The sequence below is a fragment of the Rhipicephalus sanguineus genome, chromosome 1, assembly GCF_013339695.2.
Source record: "Rhipicephalus sanguineus isolate Rsan-2018 chromosome 1, BIME_Rsan_1.4, whole genome shotgun sequence".
Taxonomy (NCBI): Eukaryota; Metazoa; Arthropoda; class Arachnida; order Ixodida; family Ixodidae; genus Rhipicephalus; species Rhipicephalus sanguineus.
Window position 1 is genome coordinate 24,468,312 of NC_051176.1, and position 20,236 is coordinate 24,488,547.

The 20,236-nt window shown below is 46.1% G+C and overlaps 1 long non-coding RNA gene across 1 annotated transcript; it reads left to right on the forward strand.

Annotated features, from left to right (window-relative positions):
* Nucleotides 1–9,717: 9,717 nt before the first annotated feature.
* Nucleotides 9,718–14,187, forward strand: LOC125757737 (uncharacterized). Its single transcript, XR_007415495.1, has 3 exons — nt 9,718–9,729; nt 9,795–9,845; nt 14,116–14,187. It is a non-coding gene; the product is annotated as an uncharacterized LOC125757737 (long non-coding RNA).
* The last annotated feature ends 6,049 nt before the right edge of the window (nt 14,188–20,236 follow it).

The following is a 20,236-nucleotide window of genomic DNA, read 5'->3' on the forward strand; positions in this document are numbered from 1 at the left end:
GCTCTCGATCCCTACCACTGCAATTGGCATCTCTTCAATACTACTGCTCAAATACGAAGGCGCTTCCCGTGTCGTCAAACGCAATCCCCTGTCATCGATCGAACCCATTGAACCATCTTCGGAGATGCGTCGTCGAAGGCGCGACATTGTCAACGTGGAGTGCCTCAAGGCCTACCACGACCTGCTCATACTGACTAGCTGTTAGGTCGCCAGGCGGCTCTCTTTTCGTACCCGGGGTAATTGTAGTTAAGCCTCGGAACTCTATAGCGGGCCGTCCTAACCAGCGTCTTCTAGTGGGTCACCCTCTTCAGCTCCTGTCGGAGAGAACGCTGCGCGTGCTGAGAGCCCGTGCCCCACCTGGCTGTCGCTGTTGTGTATCGTCGCTGAGTGCCTACCTATAAACGTCTCTACACATGCAGAAATCGTACCACAAACAGGTCGCTTCACGTGCACTAGTTTTACTGCGTGTACAACTCCGTTAGACATTAGCGTAGTGAAGCCTTAGCTGCAGATTCTGTGTAAATTGCACTGCAACTGCAGTAATCAATGGTCGCAACAAAGCAACCAATTGGTATTCCAATGCGGGACTCTGCGCACAAGCCCACGCCACTATGTGAAAGAAACTCTGCAAAACCATATAATTTCCCGTGGGCTGGGGTTGACGAGACATTTAACGACCGAGCTCCTGTAGAACGCCTGAAATTGCGAAGGGAAGACTCTTTACCTGTTATACCAGTTCAATTTGCGGCGGAATAATCTTCGGCCTGCATAGAGCACTGCATAGTGCCACGCACGCTCTTTTTGACGCCACCATCTTGCGCAAGCCGCGCCCTAATGTCTGGGAACCTTCCAGATTATCTTAGAATCTTCTTATAGGCTTGAGCGCACAAACGAGAACAATTGAGATTATTCTCCAACTAACTCGGCCACTAAAGTGCCGAAAGGCTCGAAAGTGCGATGCCGCATGTATAAATGCCGACGCGCGTTACCGCAGGGCAGTTTTTCGACGGCCGACGCCCTGTTCGCCGCTATCAGTGTACAGCGTGTATTGCTCTAGTTTTCATTTCCCGGCCACAAGTTCGGCCAAATAAAGAGTTTCATCTTGAACACGCCGACTGCTGTCTTCGTCGACGTGACGACCCCGTGACAATAGCCTGTTTTTCCAAACCAGAGACCCGGCGTGGCTATGTGGCAGAATACCGGAGTGCCACGCAGAATGCTTGGCTTCTATTCCTGCTGGGATCCTAGTTGTTATTGTTTTCATTCGTCGGGTCAACGCTGCCGAGGTCGGTTTTTCTAAATGCTCTCGCATTTAAATTACCAATGTCTTTTCTCTCCGTTCCTGGGTATATGTAAACTGCCAATCACCTGTGGCGCATACTCGTACACCGCGGCCCGTGGTAAACGGGTACGTGCCACACGCATCTGGAGGAAAGGGTTTGACGACGTACGCGACAGGATTTTCACGCTATTCATGTCATGACCCGACAGTCATATTTGTCAAATCCTTTTACCCTCCCATGCCAATTTTGGTCTACACCAAGTTAAGGAGGCGATCATGAGAGCACCCAGACGTAGGCGGCTAGATAGATAGATAGATAGATAGATAGATAGATAGATAGATAGATAGATAGATAGATAGATAGATAGATAGATAGATAGATAGATAGATAGATAGATAGATAGATAGATAGATAGATAGATAGATAGATAGATAGATAGATCCGCTCAGAGTGCCAAAGGTTCGCTAAGATACGCTTCGCATTTAAAAATGCCAGGCCTGCGCGGAAAGCGCAGCACAGTCACGGCGAAAGCTGGAAGAGCGGCATTTCTACAGTCGGTTGTAAACTCTCTTGGGACTACTAATGTACATTAACGAGGTACCCACTATGTCCTTTCTGCCAAAGACCAGTGCCGAGTGGAACCACATTCGCCCCTCCATCGCCTCCATTGAGGACGTGTCATCCTTCAAGACTGCACTAACCGATCATATCTTAAGCCTCTAATAATTGAGTATTGTTTGAACATGTATTCATAATAATTTGTTGTATTATTGTGTTCTGTTTTTACTGCATTTTTTTATTTATTACCCACCCCCTCTGTAACGCCTTTATGTGCCCTGAGGGTAATGTAAATAAATAAATAAATAAATAAATAAATAAATAAATAAATAAATAAATAATGTTTGTGAAGTTGGGAAGCACCCACTACGCCATTATTCGTCATTCTGCGGAGAAGCGAAATACCAGCTACACATCTGTAAGGCATTATGTGCACTTTGTTGATGCGATAGGTGATTAGGATGAAGAATTATGGCTGAGCCCTTTGTAATGGGTTGGAAGCTTTAATAACGATATCTGGTGTTTAATGTCCTAAAACCACAATATGATTATGAGGGACGCCGTAGTGGAGGGCTCCGGATATTTCGACCACCTGGGCTTCTTTAACGTGCACCTAAATCTACGTTAAAATTTTCGCCTTCATCGAAAATGCAGCAGCCGCGACCGGGATTCGATCCCGCGACCTTCAGGTGTGTAGTCGAGCGCCATAACCATTACAACACAGTGGCTGGGCTTGGTTGGAAGCTTTAAACTAGCCATTAGTTACGTAATTCGCATTGTGGGACGCCCAGTCGCTATTTCATTCTCCCACCACGCTATATAACATACGTTGACGTGAGGGAGAGAGACAGAGGGGGGGGGGAGGCATTATTGAGACCCTGAGGAAATGGATCATGGGGCCTTATGGGCTTCCTTGGCTACCAATGCAAGTGCTGTTGTGAGGGGTCCACTACGCTATAAATCATCATAATTTTTGTGAAGTAGGGAAGCAGCAACTACGCCATTTTTCGTCATTCTGCGGAGAAACGTGGTACCTGCTAAACATCTCTAAGGCATTATGCGCACTTTGTTGATGCTGCGCCTGATGACGATGAAGAATTGTGGCAGAGCCCTCTGTAATGGGTTGGAAGCATTCAACAACCCACTCGTAGCGCAATTCGCATTGTGTGACGCCTGGTTACAGAATTCTCGTGGTGTGACGCCTGGTTGTTATTTTACTCTTCTACCACGCTATATTAGATATGTTAATGTGGTTCCTTCCCGAGATGAAGCCTGTATATGGCCTTTTTGCAAAGAAGTTTCAAGTTCGATATGTATAGTAATTACGGACATTTGTAATAAATACCATGAAATGGAAAAAGAAAGAAAGCACTGGCAAGAATTTCCGTTAGACCGTCATGGAATTAGGTACTTAGCAAGAGACAGTGAGCACGGATTACCTTTTGACCTAATCATGATGATTGGCTTGCTCAGAGTATGGCGCTCACGAATGGCGGCATTTTACTGTGACCCGGACAGAAGATCACCAAGACAGTATTTTCAAGAAAGTATGACCCGGTTGATCGAGGTAGAAAAATAACAATGTATTCCTTCATGGTTGGCTAGGGTAGAACCCCTGCTTACTATGAAGGATTTTTAAATCACAATGTTGTCCATCCAGTGGTTGACGGTAGATGTATGCTTAATGTTTGTGGTGTCTTGTAACATAATTCTGTTGTCCCCGTTTGTGTGACGTACAACCGGAAATAAAGCAAAAGAGGACTGGCATGGCTCTGTGGTACAATACTGGGCTCGCACGCGGAGGGCCCTGGTTCGAACCCCGTTCCATCCTGGAATTTTGTTCTTATTTCTTTTTTTTTCTTATTTTGCGCGATTGCGGTTACGGACACCGGCGTTGGTGGCGGCGGCGGCGGACAACTACGGTAGCAAACACGGCCGTTGTTGTGATCTCATAACAGCTTTCGCTGTAAAACCATGTAGAAACAGTTGGAATTTTTAACTGTTATTTTTCGGGCCAGCTGCACGGAGAACGCTCTAGCACACTGCTTCGCGCATCAAAAGATAGCACGCACAGGTTGCGGGCTTAAAGTTTAATACTGCCGTCAAATCTAGCGAGCGTCTCAGGGGCTGGCAACATTCGTATCGCAAATGAGTTCTGCGGAATCCCGCAAGGTCACGGAAGGGTTAAGAAAGGAAAAATTGACAACCAACTGTTTGTAGCGCCAAGCCACAAGGAAATCCATACGTATTCCCCAGAAAGAAAGCTTCTCAGAAAGCTTCGTACTACAAACGGGTAGTTGTCAATTTTCCCTTTCTTAACCGTTCCGTCACCTTGCGGGATTCTGAAGAACTCATTTGCAATATATGTGTTCATCTCCTTTGAGCTGTCGATGAATTCACCCACGTGCTGCCAATGGCTAAGATTCCTGGTTAGCTCAATTGGCAGAGCGACCGCCCCGGAAAGGCGTTCGGCCCGGGTTTCGTCCCCGGACCAAGACGAATTTTTGAGCAACTAAGAAGCTTTCTTTCTGAGAAATCCGTATGGATTTCCATGTGGCTTCGCGCTACAAACAGGTGGTTGTCAATTTTCTTAACAGTCGTATCATTCCATCATGGCGGTAATGGCGGCGCCCAAGCGGTTGCAGGTTTCAATACACGGGCTCTATGAGGAGGTTTTCCTCTAGATCATATTGCGATTATAACGCAAGGGAAGACACGGGACAAAGAGAGCAACGGAGACGAGCGCTGTAATCACAATTTGAAATGTAATACCAACTAGCCCGTGCTCAGACCTTGTTTTCTCTAGAGCCAATATATTAACTCTATGCCCAAAAACTCTTGCAATTTTTTTGTTTATATCTGGGTTTTAACGTCCCAAAACCACGATATGCTTATGAGAGACGCCGTAGTGGAGGGCTCCGGAAATTTCGACCCCCTGGGGTTCTTTAACGTGCACCTAAATCTAAGTACACGGGCCTCAAACATTTTCGCCTCCACCGAAAATGCAGCCGCCGCGGACGGGATTCGATCCCGCGACCTTCGGGTTAGCAGTCGAGCGCCATAACCACTAGAACACTGTGGCGGGGCAAGCTCTTGTAAAGGATATGACGATTAGAAGCCACGTGAGTAAGCAAGCGAGTCGCATTGGCGGCGGCGTGCGAAAAACAGATGCGATACTCTACAATTTTTTTCGGTGATTCTATTAGCAGCTAGCGAAATGTGTTCATGTGGCCCCATGAATATCGAGTTGAGGGTAGAGGCACTCTTGTACTTGAATTTTTTAGGCGGGATAACTTCGAACTGCGTGCCCCTATGGCTGCTATTCTCGCTGCATTAATCTGTCTATCCTTCAGTCTACGCAGCCCTTAAGTGAAAATTGGGGCTTGAATAGCGTTAGAGCGCCAATGTAACACTTGCATATACGTGTGCCATGACGAACCACAAAACCGTTATTGCAATAAACTTGGAAAATATTAGTTTGCCTAAGTTTTCCATATAACTGTAACAATTACTGCATGGCATATAATACGGCCAGCATAGGCATTTTTACTGCCTTTTTTTCTGGCGTAGGATTATTTGACTGCGCGGATAAAATGGCGGTCTGAATCGTACTGAATGTATCAATGCACTCGCTACCACTCTGGGCACACGGAACAATCTTTACTGACTCAACATCACAGGAGAGACATGTTCTCGGCGGCCACCACCTGCTATTGGCCCCTGCTGCCTGGGGCAACAGGACACACCGTGTTTACGATGGGCGGCCACAACGCTGCCTCCAACATGGCCGCAGCGAGCTGCCTCGGCGGAGCCTTAGGGCGACACAGTTATCCCGTGGCGCCTGCAGCCACAGCGGGGCTCGGGTGCCGTGCTCCATCTCTTATGGCCGCGTCAATGGGTGCCGCTGACTCTAGAGCGTGGCCGCTCAACGTCACTTCCGGTAAGTCTGCAAACCTTGCTGCGATTACACACAAACCTGACACAGGTTTTAACACTTACTGGGATCACGTGCAAATAGATGTAATCCGAACAGGTGTCACACCGGGCACAGCGAGAGTCAAGTTCAAGCGCAGAAATAGGAACACTGAAAATGGCCTGCTTAATGCGACGTGCTGATCGAACCTGACGACCTTCTTTATTCACATGACAGTGGTGTCGTCGGCTAACATATACAACTAACGCTCAGCTCGTCCTAGAAAGAGTACTAGTTACGTCCTTACGCAAATATAGGGACACTTCTATTCAATGTTCTTTGTGATTGTATCACCTGTTTCACATACTCGGAGTTTCGAAGTATTTACATCCAACACCGGGCATTTTACCAGAGCTTTCTTGCTGCTTTCGATAGCTGAACTTTGCTGCAGAGCTATATTGTCAAGTGTGATTGAAAAGTGAGGAGCGTTCTCATGAATCAAGTGCGTTGTCTGTCGGTTTGTCGCGTGGCATTCACACGGGAAAGCTTATCTACGAAGCAGCGCTGCTTACATATGTTCTGTCGCAGTACAGTTTGGTTATGAGGCAGCGTGGGTCACAGCGCAGCTCTTGGCAAAGCCTAAGCACACAGCGAAAGCTCTTGGGAGCCAGGCCTCACAGCTCATCAGCTGAGAAAGCCACGCGAGCCCTCCTGCTGTTCTTGAAGGCAACAGAATTGATCGACCGCCTGTGATACGCTGCACTGTATGTGCTGTAAAATCTGTGCGCTCATGGCTTTCTCTCTCTCTCTCTCTCTCTCTTTTACCCCCTTATTTTCCACCCGATGTGTGCGGTAGCAAACTGGACGTAGTATAGTTAACCTCCCAGCCTTTCCTGTATTCCTTCTCTCTCTCGCATACTGCGGAAGTTTAATAATACGGAACATGCGGAGTTGCGTAATGTGTACGAGTGATCCGGGAATCGATGTGGTGGCTTGTCGCTTGTTTTCCGATGGCGGCCCGTCGAGAACGTGGATCACGAGGCGCGAGACGCGTGGCCTCGGCGAGTAAAGCTCGGCAATCTTCAATAGGCCCAGCTGGACGGTAACCGCTTCGCTCCTTTCAGGATAAGTAAAGTAATTCCAGTAAAAAAATCCGGCAGATCCCACGCAGTGTGGAAATCAATGTAAGGCGAAGCAGTCAGCGAGGAACTGTATAAACCGCACTGTTTGGCTTTAAGGCTAATCAAGGCATTCATGTCATGAGATGTCGTTCACTATCACGTGTTTGTCATGCATGCACGCACGTACAATGTGGTATGTATCCTGCCACTAAGACGTATATTCTGGCATCTACAATACGTGACCTGTCACTTATGTTCGTCACGCACTCATATCATGTCATACCAATCTTCGTATAAAGGGTGCCCCAGCTATATTTTGCCAGAGTTTAAAAATATGCCAACGCATTCAGTGACGACGCGACCAAAGGCATGTTGCTGATTGTTGTCTGGAGTAGGACAGACTATTTTTTGTGCTCTGATGAACTGCGTAATTAGGCCACTTTAATTAACTAACTTTTGAAGCAACGGAGCTGTGCAAAAAATTTCAATGAGGAAGTTCTAGATCGATTTGCAAAACGTCCGATTAGAAGGTTTCTAACTTTCTATCTATTAAGTATTGGCGTTTTTCTGCTTACTACAGATGCCCGCAAAAAAAAGAAAAAAACACGTGACATGCCCGCTTGCGCGCCATTCGCGTTGATTCTTGTGCTCCATACCGTTCCGCATGCAAACGACAATAGCATTTGCCCGGATGTGCTGCCTCGACAGGGCAGCGACGATGGTGGTGGCTACAAGGTATATGGTGGCTATGCGACGAACAGGTTTTGCTAGCGGCAACACAAGCAATAACCGCTGCGTCATCATATCGCTGTCATGAACCTGCGCGAGGGAAGCATATCGTTTGTACGCGGAAGGTTAGGGAGCACAGGAATCACGGTGCGCATAGGCGCGCAAGCGGGCATTCACACTGAATATCGTAGGTACAGCGCAACATCAGTAGGAAAAAAACGAGCTACTGATGTTGCGCTGTACCCACGATATTCAGCATGAACAAACTCGCCCAAATCAAGCTCTTGTTGCGGGCATTCACGTGGTAAATTTTTGTATTTCGCGGGCATATGTAGTAAGCAGAAAAACACTAATACTTAATGGATAGAAAGTTAGAAACTGTCAAAACGGACGTTTTACATCCGAGAGCTTCGCATGCATATACCATGTATTAGTGATCAGGAATGAAGCGAACGTACGTATACATGAAAAGTGACGCGCAGTACTTTCCGCAGTGCACGCGATTTGCAGCAGGTATACGCAACAGCTGGGCATCAATTATGTAGCTTTCCTAAAGAACACAAAGACGGAGCGGCATGCGTGAATCGACTGCGCCACTTGTACGGCAAAAAAAAAAAAAAAAAAAAAAGGCTGATCCCTCCGTCACAGGAATCGCTACAACACGAAAGTGAAACGTGCTGTCACAGAAGTAGTTCATTGTGCATAGTGCATTGGTATATGATAGCTTGTAATTTGTATACTGTTGTTTGGCAGATATAACACCGCTTGATGGTGGACGCACCCACGCCGACGCCTAGTGGCACATCTCCATACCGAGGCTAACGCCCATGATCGTGATTTAACCGTTGCGGTAGCTGAAGTTCTTAACATACACGTGGACACCGCATATGATGAATCCCGCAAAAAGATGGCATCAACAAGCACGTGTAAACACTAAATACTCAATATGCACTCATTCAAAAAGTCGTGAAATGCGAAGTGAAAAGCTACGTGCGTCGTGGCTTCCCTCTATTCTGGCCGTTAATTCTCACAGGGCGAGCGGAGAACGCGGTGTGCCAGCCACGCGAGCGTCGGAGAGCTATTTTTCGATATGGATGGATGCTACGAGCGACGCTTGGGCTAAAGCTACCACCTCGCGGTGTGTTAAAGCGTTGTCGAAATTACACTTCTATTGGAAACGCGCCGAATGGGACAGTCGTAGCAACGGCGCGCTTTTTTTTAGAGCCTGGTGACACACACGTCACCGCCCCGTTATAAAGGGGACGCTCATAGCATCCATTCATTCATCCAAGAGCACTGTGAGAGGAAAGTGTGAAAGATAAAAAGCACGTTCATGTACACTCTTATTCAAGTACCGTATAACGTCCGGCACATAAACGGCCCATTTTTATTCCACCACAACGTACTGCATATAAGCGGCCCTTCAATCGCCATTAAGCGTGACAAATTCTGCGGTGACGGATTGGGCCCGCTATATGCGGCCGCGAGCGGTCGCAACGCTTATATGGAGCCCGAGGCGGAAATGGCTCGAGCGGACGCAACGCTTATATGGGGCCCGACGCGAAAGGCGGACGCAACGCTTATATACAGAGCCCCGCCTCCCTGACCTTCGCCTGTGTGAAAAGCCACAAATACGTTTTATTTTTAATAAAAAGTATGGCCTGTAGCATATCACGACACTGCTGCCACCTACATTCTTTTTGGTTTAGACTGTAAGCTAACAGTTGCAACAGGTCTGGTACTGCCGGAGCACCACCAGCTTCCCGTGAACACATGTGTGCCGCGCTTACATGTTTATCGTGTATTGTGTGCGTTTATTGCGTGCTTATCGTACGCGACATTCGTCGACTGGGCATTTTCCGCGTGTTGGGGCGTTCTCCTGCCTTGATCCAGTGGCGGATGATGGTCGTTGTTCGTTGCCACTCAACACAGCCTCACGGGACGCACAGCTTTGTGTCCGCGCTCAAAAGTGCTTTCTTGCTTCGTTCATCGATTACTCACGTTGATCGAGTGATCGAGTGTACTTCCGAAGACAATCCGCGTCCGAGTGTTTTGACAAGCGGCGACCGCGGTTCCACAGGAGCGGAAGCTTGAGCCTTTTGACGAGCGACGGTGCCAAACTTGGGTAAGTTGAAGAAGGTCGCTGAACTACGTAACTTTGTTACTTCATTGCATGAAAACTGTTTGCAGGAACCGTCGTATTGGCACAGCGAGGATGATCAACAGATACCCGATAGGCAGGTATGTTTTGTGCTTTGGGTGCTCTTATATACACCACCATAAATGACATGTTTGAAGGATGCGCATTGCGCTACGCAATCTTATGCTTCGATCATGCAGGCCTCGTGTCGTTGTGCTGTTATTCCTTGACTGTTTACTGTACGAGATCATCGCTTGAGAGTGTTTCTAGAATCCCTTGTCGCCGTTAGAAAGTGTGTGCTTTTAAACACATGGGGTCGTCCCATAATGTTTTCACTGTGGTGATGCGAGAGTTCACCAAACTCGGCAATAACACGCAAAATTATCACAAGACTGGGGACGTGATACAGGGGCGTAGCCAAGGGGGGTGTTGGGGGGGTTCAACCCCCCCCCCCCCGAAATTTTTCAGTTTTGCTTGCTTGTATAGGCACGCACGCATACAAACGCACGCACGAACATACATAAAGTATGGTTGAACCCCCCCCCCCCGAAAAAAATTTCTGGCTACGCCCCTGACGTGATAGCAAAACACACAGCCCTGACACGCGCACACGATGATGGATATGTTTTCGTGGTTGCGTCCCCGAGCTTTTCGCCAGAAATCCATGCAGTTGTTTTGTGGTTAGGATTTTAACCTAGCTGCCTCATAAATGTTTTAAAGGAGCTCACTCGAAGTAATGTATTTGAGTGAATTACGTTACGTACTGGTACTAAGTGCACACTCCAACAAATGCGTACTTAATGTGAAGAAGCACATGTTTATATCAAATAGTGTTAGTAGACGAATATGTCAATTCAATTAGGTTAATTAAGCTAACACATGCTACTCTTTGTTTCAATATTGTGTGTTTGAGAAAATATGCGTGAGCTCGTGTTCTGCCATTATATATTTTTTCTTAGCATCTTTAAGCACACGAGGTTCTCTATCACAAATAACTTAGATTGTGCTCATGTTGCGAGAATGTTGCTTTTTTGTGTGGTGCTTTAAGTTATTGTATTTTCACGCTTTTTTTTTACTTAGCATAGTACCAATATTGCTCTCTTACTTAAATGCATAACCAAGGTTTAGTATGCAGTGATTTAGGGTTTATTGAGCTTTGTAAAGTCATAAATTAAAAGAAAAAGATCTCAATTCTCATATATGTTTCCTGAAGTTCACAGAAAGTTGGAAAATATTATCGGTTTTGTGAAGGCCTTACATAACTTAAAATGAAATCAAATTGACAGCTCAACTCTACAAGACAAACTACACGGGAATTCGCTTTAGAGAACCAAAAGTTTGTTCCCTGAATGGCTTACATTCATGATGCAATACAATATGCATGGCTCATTCCCACCTCACACCAAGTGCACATGGACCACGCACACTCTTTCATTTTTTTTATATTTCGATAAAAGTGTGCATATCGTTATTTTCATGTGGATCGCCCATAGGACTATGTGCATATTTCGGGTATTCCTTACAGTCTTGGGCAATAACTAGTTACTAGTAACGCGTTACCGGTAACTAGTTACTTTTTTCGGTAACTTGTAACTGTAACTAGTTACTTTTAATTTATAGGAACTTGTAACGGTAACACTGTTACTTTTTTACAGAGTAACTGTAATGGGAAATACCGTTACAGTTACTTTCCCATATCCTCTCCACCTTTCATCTTTCCACAGCACGGCTCCCCTACCAATTTAGGGGTGGAGGTCGCTTAGAGAATTATCTACCCTGCAGAAGACCGAGGTCAGCAGTCAGTCTTTAACACAACTTAAGTTTACTTGTAAACTACATGTAAGTCAATCATGTTGGAACTGAACAACTTGCTAAATTCAAGTAGTTTTTTTTTCCGGCGTATATATATCCTTTTTGTCACTTGAGCTTCTAGCTCGGTTCTTGGTGTACCGGTGGAACATCACGACGCCAAGTTTATATTCTCCATCGTCCGAGGCTGCGCAATAATCGTGTTTGACTGACGGCTAGAAAGCAGCAGAGCGCGAAACGGTTGAGAGGCACAAATACTGTGAACTAAGTAATTTTTCAAAACCTCTTTGAAACTAATTGTAAAAGGTTTACTCCAACTTAATACAACAATTATTAACAAAATCACATGGACGCTTTGCCTCCTATGCATGTGACATCCTCAGTATACACTGGCAACAAGAAAAAGAAAGGGAAAGAAAGAAAAGAATTTGCGGAGATCGACCAGTGTCCCATACGTCCGTGTAAACCAGTAGGGGAATGTGGTTGTTGCATGTTATAGTCGGATACAACTTTAGAAGTCAGCGGCATTTTCTCCTCAAAGGCAGATGAACACAAGCCTGCACCAATGGGCGCGCACTCGGGACGGACATCATGAGCGGGATGGCGGTGGCTTCGCCTTTGGAGAACATCGGCGCGTGCTTGAGCGGGACTATTTCTTTTCTTTAGTCTCTCCTGACTTCTTAAGTTGTATCCGACTATAGTTACTATATATGCTACGACATGGCTCCTAAAGGTGCCATATACAGTAACTATATTGCAAGCCGACGCGTCGCGGCGAATGAACCGCGATTCCAGGAGTTCCTTCCCCTCACCTTCGTTCACGAGCCAGCGTCGTCACAGTGTTTACATCAAAGCTATGCCCTGTTCTCCGGAAGTGTTAAACAAGCTCCATCTCAGAATGCGTTGCATGAGTTGCTTTAACAACATCCCGTTTGCCTTCTTTAAGCCTCGTTGATTCTTTCCTTCCCATTTCGCCGATGCAAGTCGCGTCGCAATGCCCGCATCGGGCTTGTATATCACCCTACTCTGATCGTCTGCAGGTGTGCAATCTTTGGGTTTCGCGAACACATGCCCCAGAGTATAACGGGACTTAGAAACGGTTTGTATGCCCAGCGGACGCAAAGCTAACCGAACAGGGTCCGATACACCTTGAACATATATATGGAACAGACACAATGGACGTCGTCTTCATTCGTCACACACTCTCCGTTGCTATTTGCATGCGCTTCTGGGTGTCGTTAATAAACATCCTATGATACTGCTGTCGTTCTAGTGCATCAACCACATTTTCCATTTTGAGTATCAGAGGACATTTGTTATTATTATTTGCAAATAAATTCCCTTTTTCACCAACGGTGCATGAACAACAAAATTGATGCAACAAAATGAGGTGTACGCAACAAATGCTTGTGTTTGGCCCCCTATTAGGTTTACTTCGTCTAGGGTTTTACCACGTGCAATTTTGGCTGCCCGCATGCCTTCATACATATTTAATAAATGAATTCTATCGTTTGGTTTGTAATCTATTATTTATTTTATACAGTAACGGAAAAGTAGCGACGTTACTTCGTCACAGTAACTGCAACAAAGTAACGACGTTACTTGTCACAGTAAGTGTAACTGTAACAGGTTACTTTTGGAAACTCTGTAACTGTAACTGTAACAGTTACTTTAACAGAGCCAATGACTTCACCCATCAAGCACGTGTTTTTCAGACACCCCTCTCAATATCACTTAAATTCCACATGTGGGCTTTTAAAAGTACGCCGCCCACTTTCCCCGCCTGTAGTTGCCTTACCCACCATCTTCTGCAGCCCTTTGTGAGGGCTAGACGTGCCGCCCTTCTGCAGCCTTTCCAAGTGGCTTTCATACTCCACTCTTTTTTTTTTTGCCTTTGACGGCTCTCGCTCAGTAGACCCCCCCCCCCCCTTTTCCATTTTTTTTTCTTTTTTTCTCTCCTTTTTCTTGCTTTTTTTTTTCCTTCTTTGCAGCTCCCCTTACTTCTGCGATGAGAGGCCTGAGCGCCGTTGCAAACTTTCTTGAAATGATGTGGCAAGGGCTACACTCCTCTCTCTAGTTTTCTCTTTCCAGGCAGCAATTACCAACAGCGACAAGCACCACCGCTAGACATGACGTCAACACTAACCCTTTAAAACTAACACACCAAGGATGACAAGGTGCCTTCGATAAAGATAGGTCCCCCTATGGAAACGTCGGCCAGCCTGTCTGAGGCACTTTCTCCTGTTTGAAACCTATCCCACTTTTTTGGCTTAGGTAACTGTAACACTGTTACATTTTACTGGTAACATGCCCATGACTGCTTACTGTGTACATGTGTGAATGTTGAACACGCAATGGCACTCTTTCAATAGTCTGCAAGTGGCTGGTCCACTAATACCTGTTCTTATTGCACCCTGATCCCTTCATTCAAGGATCGATCTCTTTAATATATGAATATAGACTTGCCTGAGGACATGTTTGGTACTCACTATCTGTGTGTGGTTGGGTTTGTCTTGAGTGAAAATCAACATTTCCTTGTGGTATCTATTATGCATGTATCAGCGATGAGAGCTGTTCATGGCACCGACACAGAGGACAGATTGCAGTACAAGATAGGAGCATACTTCCTGCAAGCCCGGGCAAGCCATAATGAGTGGTATTTCTTTTCATCACTAGATTGCGACAGTTTGGACACATAGCACCTATAGACCTTATGCAAAATCTGCTGCCATCTAGCGGCCGCTGTGTGCATTTCCGCCATGTTGAAGGCTAAGCGCGCTCCGCATGTAGACAAGGAGCGTACATATCAACGTGTGGCGGCTGATAAGAACGAAAATGCCAACATATTTTCGAGTGCTGTGTTGCTGAGATTGAGGAAATTGGGATGCTGAAAGAAGGTTTGCAGGAACCAAGCCTCCATGTTAGTACATTTCCTCGTGGCCGACGAGAATCAGCAAATCGTTCCGTTGCTTCGGTTACTGCTTACGACTAACGCCGTGTTTCCGTTCGCCGTTAATATATGTGGTATGTGACAGCATCGGCACTCATCAGAGAACACTCTTTCATGTCATGCCAGAACAAGAAAGTTTTCGCACCGTGTGCTTGCTGCAGGCACAAACCCACTTCGTGTACGAGCTTCAAAGCTGCATCGCGGCTACTCGCGCATGCCTGCGCTGCTGTTGATATTAGCTTGTTTATTAAATTGCGATAACAATTACATGTTAGACAGATAGCTCGTGCGCGTCATTGATTTGCAGCGGACGGACCGATTGTGCTGGAGCGTGTTGTTTGTAGTTTGTTTTCGATGGTGGAGTTTAACAAGGTAGCGTCTGGTGGGATGCTTTGCGTGCGTATTTCTTCACTATGCATATTTTTCAAGCATTTCATGTGGTATCACTGCCAGGTTCAGACGGGTTGCCCGGATGTCCTGACCGCCCCCACCCCTTACTTTTTTTTGTTTAACTTATACCCCAGGAAGAGCAAATCAGGTTCTCCCAAAAGCTGATCCCCCCTTTGGAAAAATCCTCTGTACACTCCAGTTTGCTATGAAATGTTAACAGGTGCTTCAAGTGCGTGGTACTTTTCTTATGAAACTAAATAAAACGCTGTTCCGGGAAATGTGCTACATTCTACCGTGGGTGCGCTACCGCTGGTTACGCGCTGAGGCGGTTTCAGTCGGCGAAGCAAAACTGCCTTGCCGCAACGGGTTTAAATTGTAAAGCACCAGTAGGCCCCTAAAGCGACAATGTGAACACGAATATTCTTGGCGTTTCCTGTTATATAGGATCACATATCGGAAGGATATTCAATAAAATACCAGCTGATCGGCATCTACTTCTAGGAGACACTACACTTTTCATGTTCACTTTCCACGTGCATGAGATGCGCAATTTTCTGCATTTTAATCGCACGGTAATTCTGTACATAACATAGGTCGGATGACTACAACAGCGAAATAATATTATTTCAAAGATAAAAAGAGGACAACGTTTTATTTAAAATTAGATGGACACTACGTCGGCTCGACATAGGCTGTCCCTCATGAAATATGCTTTCAATTGGGTCAACTGCACTTTCTTACCGTCATCGCTGCGCCTAGCCGCGCTAAATAAAGCCTCTTCCCAACCATCCTACATTATACAAGCATGATATTCAGATAGCTAACAACGCTTTATTCGCTACACTGAAAACAGACAGGCCAATTTGTAACCTAGCGCAGAGCTTCATTATCGACGACGACAGGCCTGCACGTGACTAGCAGTGTCAAACTTGCACCTTCTTCTCGCTGTGAGGCGGTTCTTTACACGTAATAACCGTCAACGTAAAAACTAGGAAATGCCGGTAACGTGTACAGGCCCGCCTGGCATTTTTATGCCCTGATTGCCGACTACCAAAGCGGATACAAGCAAGAAGTGATAGCGGCGACAGCAATAGAATTCGGGCACAAGCCTCCAACATGGCGCCGAATCGTTAGCTTCGTCAAACCTCCAACACATGGCAGCAATTTTGCATAAGGTCTATTGATATACAGCATATACTGGCCTTTAGCTTAGGAGTGAGAAACGTACCTTCTGCACTTCAGTGCAATGCATATTATTTAGTTTGCATTCCTTGAACATGGAACGTCGAATAGTTTGTATTGTTGAGCTTGTAATCTTTGAACATGGGATGTCGCTAGAGCCAACGTTTTGAAACTTGGAGTTGTCTTCATAAAGGGAGCAACTGTTAATTCTTGATGTTGCCATCTTGATGAAGGCAAGTCTACTCGTACAAGAGTTGGCTGCAGTGACATACCGTTTGAAGATTTTTTTCGTCTCTTCAAGCCTCCTCCATCTTCCATCGAACATCTGTGTTGTTTGTGCTGCCATGAAACTGTGGTGCAGCTGCCATGAAAAAAAAATTTGGGCGTGCGCAGGCACAGCTCCATTGAAGAAAAATAATTATTTCTTTGTTAAAGATAGTGAAGGCACACTAATGCAGTCTCAGCCAAGATTATTAATAGTTGCTGACTCAATTTTAATGTAGTAGTTTCGTTGCTGTGCATACGCACGATGAAACTCTCATCAAAAAGTGGGAAGCAACCACACATGCTCCAGTGTTCAGCTAACCAGTCATCACTGCCTTTCTTTATGTTTCAGTCTTCCCTGAGCCTTTCTTTGATACACTGCCCCATTTGCCCCACATAATGCTTATCCCATCATCTGATAAACGATGCCTTCCTTACAGAGCACATAATGTGTCCTGTGATTCCTATTGCAGCCAAGTGAGTGTCTGGGTTGCAACCTTTTCATAGTTTAGCACGCTTATTTGAGGCCGTGAACACTATGCTGATGATTGCCCGAGCACCAACCGTTCTTATATTGTCGGATATCCCGTGCAGGTATGACATAGTGGCAAACATATTTTGGCCATCACGATTAGCCATTTCTTTGGCCTGGCAGCTGGAAGGTGTTTGTTTAGTAGGGCTTCTGCAGCCAATACAGCAAGGGGAGCAGGATATCCTGCTTGCATCCAGCGAGTTCTTGAAATCAAGCCTCGTCCACAAGAAATAGGAACATGATTATTTACACTCAAACCTCATTATAACAAAGTCGCATCTGCCACGAAAATAACTTCGTTATATCCGAAAATTCGTTATAAACGTTTATTTCTAACACTGTGGCTATGACAAGACTATTCTTCATTTACTTCGTTATAACCGATAATTCGTTATATCCGTGTTCGTTATAACGAGGTTTGAGTGTAGTACAATATGCAAGCACATAAGTTTTTAAATGTTTTAGATATGAGGATGACTGCGTCTTTCTTTATTAAATACCACAAAGGTTCTTTCGAATCTGAAGCCACTAACATATTAACACTGGCACATGATTACTAACACCCACTGGTGCTTACCCTCGAGCATCCGGGCAAGGATTGTACCATATCAGGTTCCTGAATGTACAATTTCATTTGCATAAAAAGTGCATGAGCTAGTTATACGAACTGATGGGAAACAAGCCATTGCTGCCTCTTAGTTTCTCCCACTCAATAATGGTAGAAAGGTGCATTGTCTGACACTGCTCGGACAGTGGCGTAGCGAGGGGGTAGCAGACCGGGCCCATGCCCCCACTTGCCCTCTTCCCCGAAATGAATTTCTGCCTATGCCACTGTGGCTCGCTAACGCAGTAAGATTTCTGTTCCTATTACTTGTGGACAAGCCTTAATTTCCAAAGAACTCCCCTGACACAAGCAGGATATCCTGTTCACCTTGCTGTATCGTTTGCATATGCCCTACCCAGAAAACCACCTTCCAGTTGCCAAGCCAAAAAAAAAAAAAAAAAGCCAAATCTTGATGGCCGAAAAATGTTTGCCACGATGCCATATCTGCACGGAATATTCAACAATATAAAAACGGTTGGTGCTCGGAATCATCAGCATAATGTTCATGGCCTCAAATAAGCATGTTAAACTATGGAAAAGCAGCAACCCAGATACTCAGAGGAGAGGCTTGGCTGCAATAAGAATCACAGGACACGTTACGTGCCCTGCATATAAGGTACCGTTTATCAGATACTCCTATCACGGGGTAAGCATTATAGAGGGCAAATGGGGCAACATCTCAAGGAAAGATTCAGGGAACATTGCAACAATGTAAAGAAACGCAGCGATTGCCTGTTTGCCAAACAGTAAAGAAACTATACTACATTGATTATTGAGTCAGCAAGTATTCATAATCTTGGCCGAGATTGCGTTAGTGTGTCATTACACTACTTGTCAAAGAAATAACTATTTTTCCTGGACGCAGCTGTGCCTGCGCATGTTGAAGTTTTTCTTTTTAAATTATAAATATGGGTGATCTGAGTCAAAAAAACACTTAAAAGATAGCGCCTATCTGTGTCCCTTCTTCACTACTCTCTGCAATAAACGTAATGGTTAAAAGGGAGCCGTTCGGCGACCTAACAGCTTGTCACTATTAGTGGGTTAGTAGGCCTTGAGGCGCTCCACGTTGACTATGTCGCGCCCTCGACGGCGCATGTCCAAAGCTGGTTCGATGGGTTCGATCAGGTAGTTGATCGGTGATGTGCGCTCGATGACCCGGTAGGGGCCTTCGTATTTCGGCAGTAGTTTTGAAGAGAGGCCAGTTGCAGTGGTAGGGACCGAGAGCCATACGAGCGCTCCGGCGACTAACGTGGACTCAGAAGTGGTGGTGTCACTGTGAAGGCTCTTCTGCCGCTCTTGTTCGTGCGTTGTAAAGGTCTTTGCAAGCTTGCGACACTCTTCAGCAAGCCTGGCTGTGTCAGATGGATCCGGCTCGTAGGGTAGTATCGTGTCAATGGTGTGCGACGGGTGCCTTCCGTACAACAGGAAGAAGGGTGAAAAACCAGTAGTGTTCTGAGGGGCGGTATTATAGGCGTAGGTGACGAAGGGCAGAATGGCATCCCAATTTGTGTGATCGGCGGCGACATACATTGAGAGCATGTCGCCGAGCGTGTGGTTAAAGTGTTCGGTTAGGCCATTCGTCTGCGGGTTGTAAGCAGTAGTTTTGCGGTGAACAGCATGGCACTCTTTGAGAATGGCTTCGACGACTTCCGACAAGAAGACACGGCCTCGATCGCTGAGAAGCTTCTAGGGTGGACCGTGACGCAGCATGAATCGGTGTAGCAGGAAGGAGGCAACATCGCACGCTGTAGCCGCTGTGAGGGCAGCGGTTTCGGCAGATCGCGTTAGATGGTCAACGGCGACGATGGCCCAACGGTTACCAGCCGAGGTCAGAGGAAGTGGTCCATACAAATCGATGCCCACGCGCCCAAACGGATGGTTAGGGCAAGGTAATGGTTGTAGACCGACTGGTGACACGTGCGTTGAAGGTTTTCGGTGTTGGCAATCGAGGCAGGAGCGGACGAACTTCTGCACGTAACGGTACATCCCTCGCCAGAAGTATCGTTGTCGAATGCGGTGGTAAGTTTTGGATACCCCAGAGTGCGCGCATTGCGGATCAGAGTGGAAGGACTCGCATATTTCAGCACGCAGACTTCGGGGTATCACAAGTAGCCACTGGCGGCCGTTGGCGTTGTAATTGCGTCGGTGCAGTAGGTTGTCACGAATGGCGAAATTGTGGGCTTGACGACGCAACGGGCGAGTGGTTGGTGTTGCCGACGGATCAGTGAGCAAGTCTATCAGCGAGGTGATCCATTTATCCTTGCGCTGCTCGGTAGTGATGGTGTGAACGTCGATGGAAGAAACAGCAATGTGAGATACTGAGCAGGAGGCATTGGCGTCAGGCAAGGGGGAGCGCGAGAGGGCGTCGGCATCAGCATGCTGGCGTCCGTTGCGGTACAGCACGCGGATGTCGTAGTCTTGCAGGCAAAGTGCCCAGCGGGCGAGACGGCCCGAGGGATCCTTCAATGATGACAGCCAGCATAGTGCATGGTGATCGGTGACGACATCAAATGGGCGACCATACAAATAATACATGAAAATTTACTACTTTGAAAATTATTAGAGAAATACAAATGCAGAGGTTCATTATTCATATAAAGGCCTATTCATACAGCAAATATGAACAAACTAAGATGTTCACAGAAGTAACCATAGCGTCCCAAATTTGACTAATTTTCACTAACGCAGCGTTTGTCGTGAATTTTTAAAAATGCATAATTTGCTCAGAATTCCATCAAATTGTAAGAGCTATTTCTTCTTC